Below are 19,264 nucleotides of genomic sequence, written 5' to 3' on the forward strand. Positions count from 1 at the left end.
TGGCCTCTCCCGTTGCGGAGCACAGGCTCCGGACGCACAGGCCCAGCGGCCATGGCTCACGGGCCCAGCCGCTCCGCGGCATGTGGGATCTTCCCGGACCGGGGCACGAACCCGTGTCCCCTGCATCGGCAGGCAGACTCTCAACCACTGCGCCACCAGGGAAGCCCAACTACTACCTTCTTGATGAAGCCTTTCTGATGACCTCACTTAACTTTCCCCACGCCCCCGTTAGCCCACATCCTTATGGTTGTATCACTCACTTGGAAATTATGATTTCCTGCTGGATGTGGTTAGTGATCTCAGAGCTGTGGCTCTTCCCTTCCCAGATACCTTATAAGCCCTGCCATGGTGAGAACCTGCTCTTTTCACCTTTTGCATCCCCTATGGGGCCTAGCTCAGTGCCCTGAGCCTGTGCCTGGGTTCCTGTGCCGGGGACAGCAGGGGACAGTCTCATTGCTCTGGTGATGACAAGAACTTATCTTCTAGCATCACCCAGAGGACACCCTGGGCAACAAACTCGGAGGGAAAAAAACCCAAACTCCTTCCACTCCCTTCCCACAGCTGCCCCAAAAGAGAGCCAGGTGGTGCCATCTGATGGAGGTTGGGCAGCCAGCTGGGCTCTCTGGTGAGATGGCAAATACCCCCGTGACCACTCAGCTGACCAGAGAAATGGAAGAGGAGATGAGGCAGCAGTGGTCCCCACTCTGATTCTGCAAATGTCTATTGTTTTTAACTTTTGTCAATTCTCATAACCCTGCTCCACCTCAGAGACCTAGCTTATCTTTAAGTTTCTCTGATTAAAGGCATGATTTCTGCACGGGGTATTATTGGTCATAAAGATATCCACCCCTCCCCCAACACACACACACACACACAGCAGCTTCCCATGCCATCTTTGCAGCATTTTTGAAACAGTATTAATACCAGTTGTAGGAAAACAAGAACATCATTCACACAACTTTGTTTATGTAACTGAACTCCAGTTTGGAATGATTTCCTTTTCAGTTATAAGAAACTTCCCTTCCTTTTTCAAATAGCCAAGCTAATAAGCTCATTCAACATTTTGGATAGGGATTTCATTGCTTGGATCGTGAGAAGACACCACAGGGGCAGAAAGAGAACTTTGCCCAGGTGTCATTAGTGATTTAAGGCCTGGTCACTCAAAGTGTGGCGTCAGAACTGCATCATTGCCTGGGGGTTGGTTAGAAAAGTAGCATCTCAGTTTCTACTCCAGACCCTCTGAATCAGAATCTACATTTTTAGCAGAATTCCCAGTGATTCATACATGTTAATATTGATTATAAGCGTCCTCTAAATGCTCTCTCCCAGCTGAAAAGCATTCTCCCACCAGTCTGTCCCTTCTGTCTAAAATGGTCATTGCAGAGATTTACAAGATGGGGGTTATCCATGCTTTTTTTTTTTCACCTTTAAATGGCAAATTCATCCAAGAGAAACAATTTATTAAGGCAAATCAATTACTAAGACTGAGATGCTCAAAAGAATGCATCTGCTCCTTTCAATGGGGAAACTACATTTGCAAGTGAGGAAAAGAATGAGCGAAGGCTTTGCACCTGCTAGGACAGGGCACAGCAGAGTCCCCAGGTATCAGGAGGCCAGGCCAGGAGGGCTCCTCACCTGCCCTGGGCCGTTTGGATTCAGATGTGGCAGACCCAATCCCTACAGTGGCAGACTTTCAACAGTTATAAAATAATCTTCCCACATGGGCAACCACATCCAGGAGGGACTGAGAGTCAGCGAATAGAGTTAGGGAGCCAGTGAGGATGAAAGGAAGCAAGGGCAGGTTGAAATGGGCAAGTAAGGGAGCAAACAGAGTCAAGGCCAGAGACACTGGCCTGTGTGTGGTTCCACCCTGGGCCTGTCCACGGAGGTGAGTGCTTGTGTAAACAGAACCGATCTGAAAGGCCAGGAACAAAAATGTGCTCAGTATCTATCTGCCTTTGGGTGTACAGATGTCACAGTCACACTAATAATGATTTCCACTACCCCGCTAACCCCTGCCAGGGTGGCTCCAGAGCCTATGTCCCTATGATGAGTTCCTCCTACCATCTTAGCCATCTCTGGAAGACTCCATCTCAAACCTCCTGAAGAGTCAAACTGCTCCTTGCTCCACTCTGGGGTCCATCATCCCACACATGGATGCTCTTGTCCTTGGGGTCCAGCAACAGCCTACCACTAAGAAATAGCTTAGAAACTACTTATAAGAGAAAGGGAAATGTCCACCCCCACTCCATGTATTGCCGTGTGTCTGAGTCCATTCAGGTTGCCATAAAGGAATACCGCAGGCTGAAATCTATTTCTCATGATTCTGGAAGCTAGAAGCCCAAAATCAAGGTGCTGCAAATTCAATGTCTGGTGAGAGCCCACTTTCTGGTTCTCTGTGTTCTTACATGATGGAAGGGGCATGAGAGCTCTTCAGGTCTTTTTTTAAAAGGTCACTGATCCCATTCTTGAGGGCTCCACCCTCATGACTTAATCACCTCCCAAAGCCCCACCTCCTAATACCATCACATTGAGGTTAGGTTTCAAAATGTGAAATTAGGAGGCACACAAACATTCAGTCCATAACACTCTGTTAAAGAGTTCCCTTAGCTGAACTGTGGAGAGCAAAGGGTATGGGGCTCAGGGAGACCTCCCTAATCCCCTCACATTCTCAGACCCTCCTGTGGAGTCGGCGTCAAGTTTTCTCACAGAATATATTCTCTCTCCAGGACGCCGTGGTGTCCTTATGTAATTTAGTTTCTGTCCCTTTCCTTCTTACTCTGCCAAGTCACCAGGCATTCCAGATAGGAATGAGGATAGAATAGGGATGAGAAAGACAGACGTAGAGGTAGAGATGGAGATGAAGGGAAGAGTTTTGCAGAGAAGAGCCACTGGACTTATGACATAGCCAGTTCTCAGCGCTCACCACTGCAATACCCTGCAACAGTTCATTAGTTTGTTAATTAACCAAGGGAAATAACTGAAATAAACTGCAAGAGGACCACGAAAGGGCAGCAGCATGAGGGAACAGCAGCAATTCCACTCACTTTTGCTCATTTGTTCATTTATTCAAAACCTAGAACAAAGTCTGGATAGAAGAGGCAATAAATATTCGCAAATGAGTAACCACATGAATGAATGAATTTAGCAAAAACAGGCTGAGTGTGTGAATGTGAAAGTCTTTGTGCTAAACACTAGAATGCAGCAGTAAGTCCATCAGTCCCAGCACTGACGGAGGATCCAGGGAAACAGCTGACCCCCCGTGCCCCTGTGTGATAAGCAAGGCAAGAGAGGAATAGTGGGGAGCCGGGGAAGCACCACTTGAGGACCCCCATGCTGGTGGTCCCATAGAGTAAGTGAGCGGTAATATACAGCCAAGGGCACTGATACGGGGTCACAGGGGCTTGGGGTGCCTGCTAAAGGGAGTAATTATTTTGGCCTCTTAAGACATCTCCCCGGGGGGAGTGACTATAAATCTCCAGCCACAACTGGGTCTCCAGCACTCCAGCCTGGGGCCAAGGCTGGATTTCCTCTGTTTGGGGGAATAGCTCAAGTTCACTGTCCAGCTGAGAGCCATTAATGCACAAGGTGGACAAAAGAAATATGGTGCTGCTGTGTCCATGGAAAGGGTGCGGAGGTGAGTAGGGGAACGGAAAAGAGGTTATTGCTGTCCAGATACGATGGACCTTTACATTTTAAACATGGAGAGGAAGAAACAGGCAGATTAAAAAGGGGAAAATGGCAGTTTATAGAGAAAGCCTAGCTGTTGGAAAGTAAGAGATGGAGGGAAGCCACACTGATAACAAAATCAGAGGAAGTTATCTGCTGGAATCAACTGCTTCCGAGAGAAACTTAAGAATCATCAAAGTTGTTTTATACAGGCAATAAGACTGAGTTTGGATGGGATTCCACTGGGTCATGGGATAAAATTTCAGCCACTGCTCATTCAATTCCAAGGCTCTATTGCAACCCGCTCTGAGCTGGAGGGAATTGTGTTGTGGTATATACTGATGTGTGAATGCAAGTCAGTACATATCCTACAGACATGAAGTTCTCTCATGCTCGGGAAAGAAAGTTGCTGTTCTTATATATTCTTTCATCCTGAATCAGAGGCACTTAGTAAGAAGTCAGTGTTGGCAAAGACCTGGTATGAAGCAAGGCTGTGGGTGGGGTCGGGGTTGTGCGCATGTGTTTATGTGTGTGTTGCCAAGAGAAATGTACATCTTTGCTGCGGTGGGAGAGTAAACCAGGTTTTCCATAAATGGCTCACAGGAATCTGATGAAGTGTTTGCAACATTCAGCGTGTTGTAGGTCCCATTTTAACATACATTGTTCCCCAAGCTCCACTGCTCCTTTCTACCTAACTGATTCCCACCTGCCCCACATGTCACATCCATCAAGGCTTTCAATAGGTCTGGTTTCAGCTCCCATAAACTGGATCGGGTGGTGGGAGTGAAGTCAGTGGTTAGTGGAATCAGGCCTCTCGACCTCCCTGCCCCCAGAGCTTCCCCAGTTCTCTCTTGTTACCAAATTGCAAGACACCCAAAAGCGAAAGATAAAATCCAGGCTGACTTAATGCTGTTTGAAATGTGGGCACTTGGGGTCAAATAACTACCTTAAAGGTTTCCCCTATGAGATTTGAAGCTTTGAAGTTAGAAATCAATGGTCAGCTTTTCAAAGGAAAGGTTAACAGGTGTTCTTAGGTGAGCCCCAGACAGCTGGGTATGTGAGAGCAAGTGCTGGTGCAAGTGCAGTGGCTGTTCCCGCCATATGTCCTGAGCAGACCGGGATGCAGAAGGAGGGATGAGCACTTGAATCAGAGAAGACAGACCCATTCAGCCATCTGAGCCTCATTTGTCTCCAGGTACACAGAGCAAATCCACAAGTCAAGAACAAGAACATAGCAGATGGGACTTAGGAGGAACATGCTTCCTGCTCCAAAGCATTCAGATATGAGTAAAATGCAACCAAAGAATTTTTGGCCATTGAACTGATCTCAAAACCAAGAGACTGAAACTGCCAGGACCCATGAAAAGGGATCTTGCAAATATGAGCCAAAATGAGGAGTTGCCAGCAGGGGTGTAGACCCTCAAGGCATCTTGCTGACCACCAAATGCTGGAATGACTCAGGCCCTGGTCCTGCCCACCCTTCCTCCTTATCCACACTCTCTCTGGGTGACCTCACTCAGCCCCATGCTTTTATATACCATTGATGTACCGATGGCTCCCCACTCTAAATCACCCCTCCCAAGCTCCAGATTCAAAATCCAGCGGGTTGCTCAACCTCTTGAATATTTAATGGGGCTCCCAAAGTTAATGTATCAAAACTTGAACTCCTAGTTTCCCACTGTACCCCCAAATCCCACTATGTCTTGGTCTTCCCCAGCTCAGAAAGTAGTCCTATCATTTGGCCAGGTGCTCTGGCCAAAACCTTGGATTCATTTTTGATTCTTTCCTTTCTCCCACACTCCACTGTCAATCCATCAGCTCTACCTTCAAAATACACCCCACTCCTAGTCTTATCATGTTCACTGCGACCACCACCCTTGTCCAAGGCACCACGCTCTGTGGAATCTAAAAAAATGATACAAATGAACTTATATACAAAACAGAAATAGACTCACAGACATAGGAAACAAACTTTTGGTTACCAGAGGGGAAAGCGGGGGAGGGATAAATTGGGAATTGGGGATTAACAGATACACAATACTATATATAAACTAGATAAACAGCAAAGACCTACTGTATAACCCAGGGGACTATAGTCAATATCTTATAATAAACTATAATAGAAAAGAATCTGAAAAAGAATATATATATATATATATATATGTATGTATAACTGAATCACTTTGCTGTATACCTGAAACATTGTAAAGCAACTATCCTTCAATTTTTTAAATAAATAAATATTAAAAAATAATTAGCCTGCTCTCATGATCACAAACTCCCATTGGTGTTTCATTACCATTAAAACGAGGCCCAAGGTCTTATAAAGGCCTGTACTTCCTTTCCCACCTCAAACTCATCGCCTCCTATCTCCCTCATGCCCATTCCAGCCACGCTGGCCTCCTGGCTGTTCTTCAAAACCTACCACCTTGCTCCTTCCTCGGCATCTTGATATTTGTGATTCTATCCACCTGGGAAGCTCTTCCCCAAACTTTTCACATCCCTCACTTCTCCACTGCATTCAAAACTCTCTTAATCACATGTTACCTCTGCCGAGAAGCCTCCCCTGACCACAGATTCTAAAGGAGACCGACCACCACCCAGGCCCTGCATCACCCCCTCTTCCCTTATCTTGTCCTACTTCAAAGCGCGTGAGTTGGATATTTATGATGCTTTGTGGCTGCCCAGCTTTTTTGCCCTGTTTGGGAAATTTCAGGACTTCCCAAGGCAGAAATCAGTGGGTTTAATACTGTCCCCCCAAAATCTATGTCCACCCAGAACCTCAGAATCTGACCTTAGCTGGTTCTTTGCAGCTGTAGTCAGCCAAACATCTCAAAATGAAATCAGCGTGGATTTATAATGGGCCCTAAATCTAATGACTCCGATTCTTATAAGGGAAGGGAGGGGGAGATTTGGACACAGAGACACAGACATACAGGGGAGGGTCAAGTGACAATGGAGGCAGAAACTGGAGTTATGTACACACAAGCCAAGTATTACCAGGAGCCACCAGGAACTAAGATGATGCAGGGAGAATTCTTCCCTAGAGCCTTCAGAGGGAACATGATTCTGCCAGCACCTTGATTTTGGACTTCTAGCCTCCTGACTGAGCCGATAAAGCAATCAAGTTTGTGGCAACTTGTTACAGCAGCCTTAGGAAACTAATACAGCCAGAAAACTCGTGTCCCTAGATGCTTGGTAACCAGAGCACAGGTGGGACGCTTAGACCTCCTCCAGGCGGATATACTAACATGAGATTTCCACTGCGGGACTAAGCACCCCAAGGGAGCCCACCCCCACCAATTCATATCTACGCAGCCCATGCCCCAGACATCAAGGAACAGGAAATAAGCCATCTCTGTGTGTCTTGCCCAAATCCCTGACCCACAGACTCTATGAGCATAATAAAATGATTGGGACTTAGCACCGTAAAATTGGGGTGATTTGTTACACAGTAATAGTAACTACAACAACAATAACAAAAATTCTCTTCTGATGGTGGGGCTTGGGGGAGATGGAGGGTAGAGATATACGGAATTATGCCTTCATCAGAAAGATAGTGGATTTGTTTGAATAGTTGGATCTCATATTTCCCAGAGCCACATCAGAGACCCAGAAACCTGAGGTCCTTCAAAGTACATGAAAATCTCCTGAAATCCTAAAATTTAAAAATACATTTCAAAAATCTTGGTATAGTATACATAAAGGGATCCTCAGTTTCTTTGCCATGATAACGATGAACAGCAAACATCCACATCGTACCAGGCATTTCCACAGTCACAGTTTCATGTACTTGCCCAGTATCTCTGAAAAGCAGGCCTTATCATTGTCATTTTACAAACGAAGGCTGGAGAGTATAGCAACTTCAGCTCATGCTTTGAACCTTAAAGAGACTTGAAGTCCCGAGTTCTGACAATCCATCTCCCAGAGTCGTCTCTAAATAATAACAACACTGTGTGAAGCGCCAAGTGATCTCCACGATCCCCTTTCATGATATTTTAAGGCTACTGCCAAGCACAATGCTGTCATAGAGGCAGCTCAGGGTAGTTCCCAATGTGGGAGAGAACCGTCAGTGTGCCCGCGAAGCCCACGATCGGAAGTTCAGGGCGGCAGGTCATAAATTATTTTTATGAGAGAAAAGCCAAGCAAGGGGTCTTTTTAACAGCCGTCTGGCATCTCCATCCTGCAGCCTGGGCTGAGTTTGTACTGAATTTCATGCTTTGGGGCAGAAATTTGTACCAGGAAAATATTCACTGATGTATTTTTCTGCAGTTGGATAGAATTAAGAATTTGTTCCGATTTAAATTAAATGACCCCTAAGCTGATATACTATGAAGGATATTAATCAGGTAGTCTCAGTAAATACTGATAGGCACCCAGAGGGTGCTGAGCACCGCCAGGAGCTTGCTGATATCACTGCAATGAAAGAAAAGGGTGGCCTTTTTGGCTGGCGCGATTCATGTCCACAAGCTAGTGAGAAGAGTTGTCATGTACAGTTCAGCTCTAACCTGGACAAAAATGGTCCTCGCAAGGGCTGCTAATCCACTTAAGATAATCAGTATCAGAGCATTAATTTGACACCCTCCCAAGGATACTACAAGAACCTGTCAGTTTTCATGAGAATGTCAGCCACAATAGAACAAGAACCACCCATAAATCCAGATATGTACACTACAAAGAATCATACTCTTTCTGAACTACAATCCTACTCTTTTTGAACTATAAGCAAAAGATCATCTAGTCCAATTGCTGCATTATACAGATGAGAAAATCTAGACTTGTGAATATGAAGGAAATTTCCATGACAGATTAACTCATGGGTCTGTAGAGCTCAAAGTTTAGGCCAGAGAGACCTGGGTCTCTACCACTTGCTAGTTGCATGGCCATGACCATGGCAAGATTACTCCACTCCCTGAACCTCAGTTTGTTTCCTTACCTCTAAAATGAAGATGCTAATGGTTTTCACCTTGTATGATTGTTACAAAGAACAGCAACAACAAAAAATGGATGCTAGAGTACCTGGTGTAGAATAAATACTCCATCACATGTAGCTGTTCTTGGTCTTTCCCAGGGTCATACAAACAAATTCTTGCTGATCCAGGATTAAAACCCAGTTGTCAGGACTCTCAGGCTGATACTCATACCATGCCTCCCCATCAGAAAGAAGGGTATTTTCCATCTGAATCCCTGTGTCTACATTCCAAATATTCAGGACACTGACCAGCACCTCATAAGTTGAGTAAAATATAAACAACTTCAATAAATCTCCATCTTTTTTCCAAAGAAATCAAGTTCAGCAAGCTGTCCCATAACCCCATGCTGAATCCACAAAACTGTAGGCAGCTTCCTTTGGGATCAACATTTTCTGGCTAATTAAGATGAATGTTGTATCGATGAAAGATTATTTTAAAATGGCACCGATAGTGTTTAGACATTGTCATAACATCAGCCGGTGGATCACTAATTTGCAAATTTTGCTAAAGATCTTGCCAATTAAAACCCCTTCTAGACACTCTTGAACACACTGACAGTGACAGCTGATAGACCACATGGTAAAGACATGATCACATTAAAATCACACAAGACTGTTCTCCCTGGAAGGGCTGAGGGAGAGAGACGGGGGCATGTCCCCAAAGCAGGTGCCACTGAGTCAACCCAGACAGACTGTCAGAGGAGAAAAGCAAATCTTTGGGTTTTATTTTACCCTCACTGTTTTCCAAAACAAACAGTGGAACTTCTCAAAAAGTCTGCGGGAAATTATCACCCTGCAAAATTGTTCCTGTGTTTCTCTCCGCAAGACAAGGCAGGAGTAGTGAATCTCTGGGCCGAACTGAAATTCATTAAGGCACAAGTCAGTCTACCTGGAAGCTGGTGGACATTAGCCTGGGGTCCTATGGGGACAGTTTGCAGTGCTCCAGGGGTGTTCAAAAGAGGCAACAGTAGTGATCAGACTGTCTCTGGGAAGTCGCCCCAGTTAACAGCCACAGCGAATTCTTGTAAAAGTCAGTTTTACAAGCTCTACCCAGCAGTGGGTCACTGGGGGAAATTTTCCAGATTTGGAAATTAAGGTAGTATGACAAGGCATGTATTTAGAAGGACAGATTTCATACACATAACCCTAGTAGCTAACATGTATTGAGCGCCTACTGTGTGCATTATATTATTTATTCCTTACGGCAGTCCTATAAGATTGGTGCTATTATAATCCCCAAAAGACAGATGAGGAAATTAAGGTTCAGAGACGTTGTAGAGCTCATTCTTGTACACACAGTTTCTAAGCAGTAGAATTGGGATTTAATCCAGTCCCCCCCAGCTCCAGGACTGTGGTGGTAAAATTCCATAGTGGATATGGCCTTATTCCTGAGATTTGTGATCTACCCATACATTGGTCTAGGAGAGATTAGGGCTTTTTCTGATATCCATGTGTAGTATTTCTCCATTCAATGAGATATTCAGGAATATATCAAATTATACAAGAATAACCATGCCTACAGTTACTGCATGTATTCTTTCCATATAGAAACAGTGTGTACTAAAACTTCATTAAGAATACAGATTCAAAATATGCAATTATTTATAGAAAACTTGAAATAAAATGGGCTTATTAAACAACCTGGTAAGTAAATAAAGTGGTACTGCTCTTCCAATAGCTACGGTTGTATGTTACCCTAAAAATCAGTGGCATAAAAAAACTATGTATTAAGCCCATAGATTCTGAGGGTCAGGAATTAGACAGGACACGGTGGGAACAATTTGTCCTTGATCCATGATGTCTGGGCCTTCAGCTGGAAGACTTGAGGCTGACGGCCAGTCACCTGAAATCTCCATCACTCACACGTTTGGGGGTTGATGCTGGCTGTGAGCTAAGGGCCTCAGTTCCTGTCCACATGGGCACCTCCATGGAGTCTCTCCACGTAGACTCTCTCACAGCACGGGGGCTGGGTTCTAAGGGCACACATCTTAAGAGAGAGAAAACCAGGAGGAAGCAGTACTTCCTTTTGTGACCCAGCCTTGGAAATCTCATGGCATTATTTCCATCCCTATCTATTCATCAGAAGCCAGTCACTAAAGCCAGCCACATTCAAGAGGAGGGGAATCAGACTCCACCTTTTCTTGGGAGGAATGTCAAAAGTCTGGGGAAAAAAAATTGGAATGGAAATATTGTTATGGTCATTTTGGGAAAATGAAATGTTTACTTATATTTCTTATATTTAAAAGAACAAATTACTTATACATAAACTATATGTCCAGATTAGAAGCATCCGTTTACCTGCAAACATTCTTTTCTATTCTCTAAAGCAAACTTATAAACAACATATGAATTACAAAGCACCAAAACATTTTTATGTTCATATTTTATATATGTTGTTAAAAATAAACCCTCAAAGTATGCTACCTGCAACAGTTGGCTAAATAATCATATATATGGTCCAAAGCAATGAAATTATATTTGTCTTTAAATGTAATATAATAATGCACTTTAGAAATTTAAATTAGCTCTTTCCTCTCTAAGAGTTTATGTGATTTTATTGTATGTGTGTAAAGATCTTGGACTACAAAGACCACTGGGAATCAAACTGTTCCTTCCACTATTCCTGGATAAGCAAGGCTGAATCTAAATCATCCTGATGTCTTTACTGTTTTATCTATTAAAATCTCAAGCAGAAGAAAAATGTGACCTAATACTTCCCACTAGTCCAAGAGACAGGCAGGTGCATTCTTTGGTTTCAAAACGTTTGGGGATTTTCCAGAGATCTTTCTGTTACTGATTTCTAATTTAATTCCATCATGGTCAGAGAACACACTTTGAATGACTTGAACACTTTTTTAAACTTGCTCTACAGCCCAGAATATGATAAATGTTCTATGTGCACTTGAGAAGGATTTGTATTCTGATGTTTTGGGGTGGAGTGTTCTGTAAATGTCAATTAGGTCATGTTAGTCGAACAAGTGTTCAAGTTTTCTATATCCTTTTACTGGTTTTCAGTTTACTTGTTCCATCTGTTACTGAGAGAACAGTATTAAAATCTCTGACTATAATCATGAATTTATCTATTTCTCTTTGAAATACTACCAGTTTTTGCCTCATGCATTTTGAAGTTCTGTTATTAGGAGCATGAATGTTGAGAATTGTTATGCCTGCCTAAAGAACTGACCCCTTTATGAAATGACCTTTTTTATACCTAATGATATTTTTGCTATGATGTCTACTTTGTTTGATATTAATATAGCTACCTCAACTTTCTTTTGATTAGTGTTAGCAGTTTTTTTTTGTTGTTTTTTTTTTGGCGGTACGCGGGCCTCTCACTGCCGTGGCCTCTCCCGTTGCGGAGCACAGGCTCCGGGCGCGCAGGCTCAGCGGCCATGGCTCACGGGCCCAGCCGCTCCGCGGCATGTGGGATCCTCCCAGACCGGGGCATGAACCCATGTCCCCTGCATCGGCAGGCAGACTCTCAACCACCGCGCCACCAGGGAAGCCCCGTGTTAGCATTTTTTAAAATCGATTTCCACTACTTTTAAATCTCCTGGTGTCTTTATTTAAAGTAAGCCTCTTATAGGCACTATATAGTTGGGTCTTTGTTCTAAATCCAATCTGATAATGTCGACTTTTTAATTGCAGTGTTTGAGTCTTTTAAATTTAAAATGATTATCGAAATGGTTGGGTTTGAATCTAGTATATTGCTGTTTGTTTTTATATTTTTCCTATCTTTCCTTTGTTCCTTCTTTTCTATCTCTGCCTTCTTTTGGATTAATTGGTTATTTTTATGATTAATTTAATCTCTTTGGCTAGCTTACTAGCTACATCTTTTCTCTTTTAGGTATTTTGTGGTTACTTTAGGGTTTAAAATATACATATTTAACTTACCCCAGTCTACCTTTAAATAATATTATACCACTTCTTATCTAGTATAAGGACCATACAATAGTATGGTCTTCCATTTCTCAACTCTCAGCCTCTGTGCTGTTGCCATATATTTGACTTTTACATTTTTTATAAAATCCACATTACTTTGTTATTATTTTAAGTGTCCAATAACCTTTTAAAGAGATTTAAACAGTAAGAAAAGTATTTACATTTACCCATGTAATTCCTTTGTTTAGATAAGGGTTTTTCAACCTCATTACTGTTGACATTCTTTGCTGGGGGTGGGGGCTGGGAGTCCTGTGCATTGCAGAATATTTAGTGGCAACACTGGCCTCTACCCATTAGATGCTAGTAGCCTTCCGCCCTCCTTTCCACACCCACCCCTAAAGTTGTGATGATCAAAAATGTCTCCAGATATCGCCAAATGTCCAAGGGTGGAAGGGGGCAAAATCACCCCCATTGAGAACCACTGGTATAGATCCATATTTCCATATGGTGTCATTTCCTTCTTCTTGCAAGACTTCCTTTCACACTTGTGTACTGTGGGTTTGCTGATGATAAATTCTTTCAGCTTTTGTTATTTTTTTAAATTAATTTTTATTGATTCATAAATTCAATTTTTAGTTGACTTACAATGTTGTGTTAGCTGCTGCTGTACAGCAAAGTGAATCAGTTATACATATACATATATCAAACTTTTTTTAGATTCTAGTCCCATATACGTCATTACAGAGTATTCAGTAGAGTTGCCTGTGCTATACAATAGGTTCTTATTAGTTATCTATTTTATATATAGTAGTGTGGACATGCCTATCCCAATCTCCAAATTTATCCCTCCCCCCTTTCCCCCTTGGTAACCATAAGTTTGTTTCTTACACCTGTGACTCTTTCTGTTTTGTAAATAGGTTCATTTGTACCATTTTTTTTAGATTCCACATATAAGCTATATCATATGATATTTGTCTTTCTCTGTCTGACTTACTTCACTCAGTGTGACAATCTCTAGGTCCATCCATGTTGCTGCGATGGCATTATTTCATTCCTTTTTTATGACTGAGTAATATTCCATTATGTACATGTACCACATCTTTATTCGTTCTTCTGTCTAGGGACATTCAGGTTGCTTCCATGTCTTGGCTATTGTAAATAGTGCTGCAACGAACACTGGGATATGGTTTTCTCCAGATATATGCCCAGGAGTGGGATTGCTGGATCATATGGTAACTCTATTTTTAGTTTTTTATTTGCTTTCATTTTTGAGAGATATTTTCCCTGGTGAAGAATTTTAGGCTGACAATTTTGTTTGTTCAGCATTTTAAAGATGTGACTTTGCTGCCTTCTCACTTGCATTGTTTCTGACAAGAAATCCATGGTCATCCTTATCTTTGTCCCTGTGTGTAGTGTGCATTTTTCCCCTCTGGCTGCTTTTAAGATTTTCCTCTTATTTCTGGTTTTGAACAAATTGATTATGATGTGCCTTGGTGTAGTTTTCTTCATATTTCTTGTGCTTATGGCTCATTCTTATTAGTATGAACCTTAATCTACAAAGAGGTATGCAAGAAATATCAAATTTCTTTAAAAAAAAAAAAAACTAAAGTTAAATCTACTTCAGAGCCAATGCCTCCCCAACACATTGTGGGAAATTTAATCATAGTCATTATTTTCCCTTCCCCCACCAGAGACGGGAAGTTCCCTGGGCCATCCACCGATGAGGAGACCTCTCCAGCCAGGGGTCATTGACATGCCCTGGTTGCCACAGTGACACCCAACATTCTTGTTCACAGCCAATGCTGCCTCTAATCTGTGCCTGAGCTTCTATCTCAAGAATGGGACCAGTCTCCCCAGGCCTATTACCCTCTCCTGTCTCCCTAAGTGTGCTCCTCTCGGTGGAGCACTGCAGTGGACTCCTGCCTCTTTCGACTCCAAGGAACTCTCTCCTTCACTTCTTTCAGAGACACTCCTTCCTCTTCTTTTCCCTTTTCCAGATATCCAGCACAATATATTCAATAAGTTTGGTTTTGAAGAAAAAACAAACAAGAAAATCAGATAACTTCAGAGATCTGCTTTCTCCCCTGAAAATAATTCCCAAAGCAAAGAAATGCCAATAACATGGCTACCAGCTTGAAAAGAGTTTGAAGGAGGAAAGTTTGGAAGTCAAAAATCCAAATTGACATCAAAGATTACCCTGCCACCTGTATTATAATATAAAGCAGTAAACTGTATCACATAGGTTAATGAAGTGCTGTGGGAACAGTTAGGACACTGTAACCTGTACTAGAGGCAATAATTGAACTAGATTTTAAAAGATAAGGAAGAATATGCAAAAGGAAGACATCCAGGGAGAGGGGAAAATTGTGCAAAGGTTTTAAGTTGTGAGGTGTCCTAGGAGCAATGAGATAAAAGGAGGGAGTTGTATGGAGGTATCTATAGAGAGAATGGGGAAGAGATAGGCTCATAAGTGAAGAAGCTGGCAAAAATTGTCAGTAACTAATGGTGAATGGGCTAAACTAAGAAGCTCAGATGTGATATTGTAGGGAGCAGACAGTCGACTACACAGAGTTCCTTTAAGTGTGTGAATGACATAAATTGCTCTAGTTCTATTATTATGTGGTTATAAAAAATTAAGATACAGTAATTATGGCCAAAAGAAAGGAAAACGATTTTTGTTTTCTATTGCCTCCTAAAATAGTACCACCAACTTAGCAGGTTAAAACAATGTACATTTATTATCTCACAGTTTGTGTGGGGCAGGAGTTCAGCATCTTACCTGGATCCCCTACTCCAGAGTCTCTCATAAGCTTGCAATCTGGATGACACCTAGGGCTGGGGTCTCATCTGAAGGCTTGACTGTAGAAAGATCTGTGTCAAGCTCAGGGGACTGTGGTCAGTGTTCAGTTCCTGAGGGTTGTTGGTCAGAGGCCACCCTCAGTTTCTTGCCACTGGGATTCTCCATAGGGCAGCTCACAATATAGCAGCTGGATTCTTCGAAGCCACCAAGAGAAAGAGTTTGCTAGCAAGATGTAACTACAGTCTTATGCAATGTAATCATGGAAGTAAAATCCCATCACCTTCACTGTGTTCTTTTAGTTAGAATCAAGGCACAAGTCCTACTCAGACTCAAGTGGAAAGGATTGCAAATGACATGAATACAGATCTTCCTCCACTTACAATGGGGTTATGTCCTGATAAACCCATCATAAGTTGAAAATATCCATGAGTGGAAAATGCATTTAATATACCTAACTTACCAACCATCATAGCTTAGCCTAGCCTACCTTAAACATGCTCAGAACACTTACATTAGCCTACAGTTGGGCAAAATCACCTAACACAAAGCCTATTTTATAATAAAGTATTGAATATTGTAATTCATCATTGTACTGAAAATGAAAAACAGAACGGTTGTGTGGGTACAGAATGGTTGCAAGTGTATTGATTATTTACGTTCTCCATCTCATGGCTCACTGGGAGCTGTGCTCACTGTCACTCACTGCCCAGCATCACCAGAGAGGATCATACCGCATATCACTAGCTGGGGGAAAAAATCAAAATTCAAAATCCAAAGTACTGTTTCTGTTGAATGTGTATCAATTTCTTACCATGGTAAAGTCAAAAAATCATAAGTCAAACCATCGTAAGTCGGGGACCATCTGTACCAGGAAGACAGGATGGTTAGGGACCATTTAGAATCTGTCTACCAGAAAAAAGAAAAGAAAAGCAATTATTCACTGGCAGCTGCCTTGTCAGTTTGGAGTAGGAGGTCACACCTGCTGGTGTACCTAGGTCAGTAAGTAGAAACTCTAATTGTCATGACACTGCACACGGCTCCAAACAGGCTGCTACCTATTCAGTATGTCCTCACCTCCAAGGAAACTAAACAATTAGCAATTTCATTAATTAAGGGCAAGTTTGCACTTATACTATGAAGGATAAATATTTCTGAGCTTACATAAAAATCCATGCATTCATTAGAAAACACAGAGATATTTACCAAGCCTGATTCCTTCTTTTAAATGTAAGTTGTAGATGCATGAAGATTGCTGTCTTGTAGAACTCATTCACATGACCTCTGACAATGATCCTAAAGAAACAAGACAGTATCTCTCATCCTGATAAGTAATTATAATTGAAAATAGACATTAAATAGTTCCTATTTAATGCATTTTCTCAAATCTTGTTTTTCTTTTTGTTACAGGACCTGATTCCAGACTTTAGCCATATTCCATAAGTTGAAATCTGAAGCTTTCCCTCTGAATACTTGTGAAAATGAGTCTGAAGCTTAGCAAGTTTAGTGAGCAAAGCCAGTGGACTCCTGTTCTAGACCTACCTGTCCCAAGAACTTGCTGTGTGAGATCTTGAACTAATTACTCAGTTGTTCTTGACTTCAGGTTTCTTCATCTGCAAAAATGCTAACATTGGACTAAATACTCTCTTTCAGCTCTAACCATCTATAAACACGTAATTTTCTTACCATTCAATCATCTCGAATTATGCCCAATTGTTTGAGCCCAAACTGGAAAGGCCTTTTGGGGATTGTTATTTTCATATAGTCACTTCAGGGTGAGTGTCAAGAAAACGGTCCCAGGTATGAGATATAAACTGATTGCAAAATGGAACTGTGGGATCTACAAGGGATGATAGATTGACTGCAGAGTGTGTATGTGGCGGGATGGGGAGGTCCAGCTGCAATGGAGTAACCAGCTCTTCAGTGCCCCGATTTACACACACATTTAACTTGTGCATTCTCTCAGAGACTTCCCAACCAAGGGAACTTTTCCAGACTCCGTAATTAAAGATCACTTTTCAGTGTAACCCCCAACCTTAAGCTAAGACTGGGACTCAGCTCGCTCATTTCCTGAGCTACACAGAGGCCAGGTTGAGCTCCCTCATGACTCTCACCAACCTCACCACCCATGGATGGAAAGAGCATTTCCTGTCCACACACATTCGGTGCTAAGCCTGTTCTGGTACTCTTTATTCAATAGATATGAGTTGAGCAGGTTCTCTGGAGGAGAGACATTTCAACAATGTCAAGCTACATTCCAACTATTTCTAGAATATTTTACTATCAACATCTTTTCAACAATAACTCAGATTCTAGTCATTTCAAGGAGGCAGTCTTTCAAAACTTTCTAATGCTTTTCCAAGTTTCAAAATTTTAGTGTAACCAAAATGTCTCAGGTAGTTTAGAGGTTAACTTTCAAGTTTACACACATCTCCCAAATACCAAAACTTCCAGTGGGACTAGAGGTTCCAAAAGGCAGAGGCCACTACCACTCTATCTAATATCCCTTGGGGTTTACTGATCTGTCCCTATTTCCTTAATCAATCCTTTTCTTGTTCCCATTTGTGGCATATCAGACACTCTTTTACATAGGGCTTATTTTGACTCTGGTCTCTGAAATTGTTTATTTTTCAGTTATTCTTTGATTCTGAAGAATTATTAAGGCCTTAATGAAAAGAACGACTTGACGGGTGTCAAAGGAGTTTCCAGTGAAGAGTTGCCAAGGATTGGCTTGATTACAGGGGCCTGTCTATGAAAATAACACAGAAGGGTTGAGCTCTGTAATGAAATTTCTAGGTGCCTGAGCTTACATAGGCCTCCAAAAAAGATAAGAAGAACCCAATATAGGTGATTATTTAAGGTTATTAGCAGCAGTTCAAGGTAAAAAATATATTAATAACACAATCTAAGAGGAGATTTTAATTAAAAAGCAAATGTTAAGAGAAGATCTCTGGCAACGTGAGTGTTAACCACCTATTAGCAGAAAATAAAAGAACTTTTGCCCACACTATTAAGAAAATTTTCCTCTTCCATTTCACTTAGGAATGACAACTTTTTTTTCATATTTTCTCCCTTCGATTCAAACTACTCTGTTCCAGGAGCTTTGGCAAACTTTTTCAAGAGGTGCCAATTTCTTTACCACCAAGTTCATGTCACTGTATCTGAGTTGTCACCACACCATCGTGACTGCCCTGCCATTCCTGTTAACCTCCTTCACATACAGTCAACACCATCTCAAGTAAGATACGGGGTATGCAAGACAATAGACCAGGTAGAGGGCTGCTTGCAGAAGTAGCATGTGAGAAAGTAAGTTCCCAAGAACCAGTCAAGACAGGAAGGGTGTTGTGTCAGGAGCAATTAAGTGGATTTTGCATCAAGGAGATATACAGGTAGGAATCCAAGGTAGCAAGAAGATACTGGATCCTGTATCAGGTTGAATAGGAAAGGTCAAGACACAGTGATAAGAAACAATGATGTCTCAGTAAGGAAGCCAGGAGTAAGTGAGTTTAGAAATGAGAAACGAAGACCATGAATACCAGGTATGTGTTGAGACGCAAGCTTGCAGTTGCTGTTCTCACTAGACACAGAGTGCACAGAAAGAAAATTGCATTGTTGAAAGAAATGTTTTTATTTATTCCCACAAAAGGCTGAGTTTGACATTAAAATATAAATATATAAATGGCATTGTGAGTGACAATAAACTCAATTCTATCTTTTCCTCCCTGAAATTGCTGTGTGTGAGTTGAACAGATTTTGTGCACTCATTTGTTTTTAAAGAATTAACTCATTATTGCTTATAGCTCTTATAAAATCATTTTTTCAGTTAAATAAAAACACAACTATAAAATCAATACAACAAAAATGAACAATTTTCATCAAATTATATGTACTAAAAATAAATGTTCTGTTGGTTTTAATAGCGTAAAAGATATTTACATTTTTTT

The sequence above is a fragment of the Lipotes vexillifer genome, unplaced genomic scaffold, assembly GCF_000442215.2.
Source record: "Lipotes vexillifer unplaced genomic scaffold, Lipotes_vexillifer_v1.1 scaffold1399, whole genome shotgun sequence".
Classification (NCBI taxonomy): Eukaryota; Metazoa; Chordata; class Mammalia; order Artiodactyla; family Lipotidae; genus Lipotes; species Lipotes vexillifer.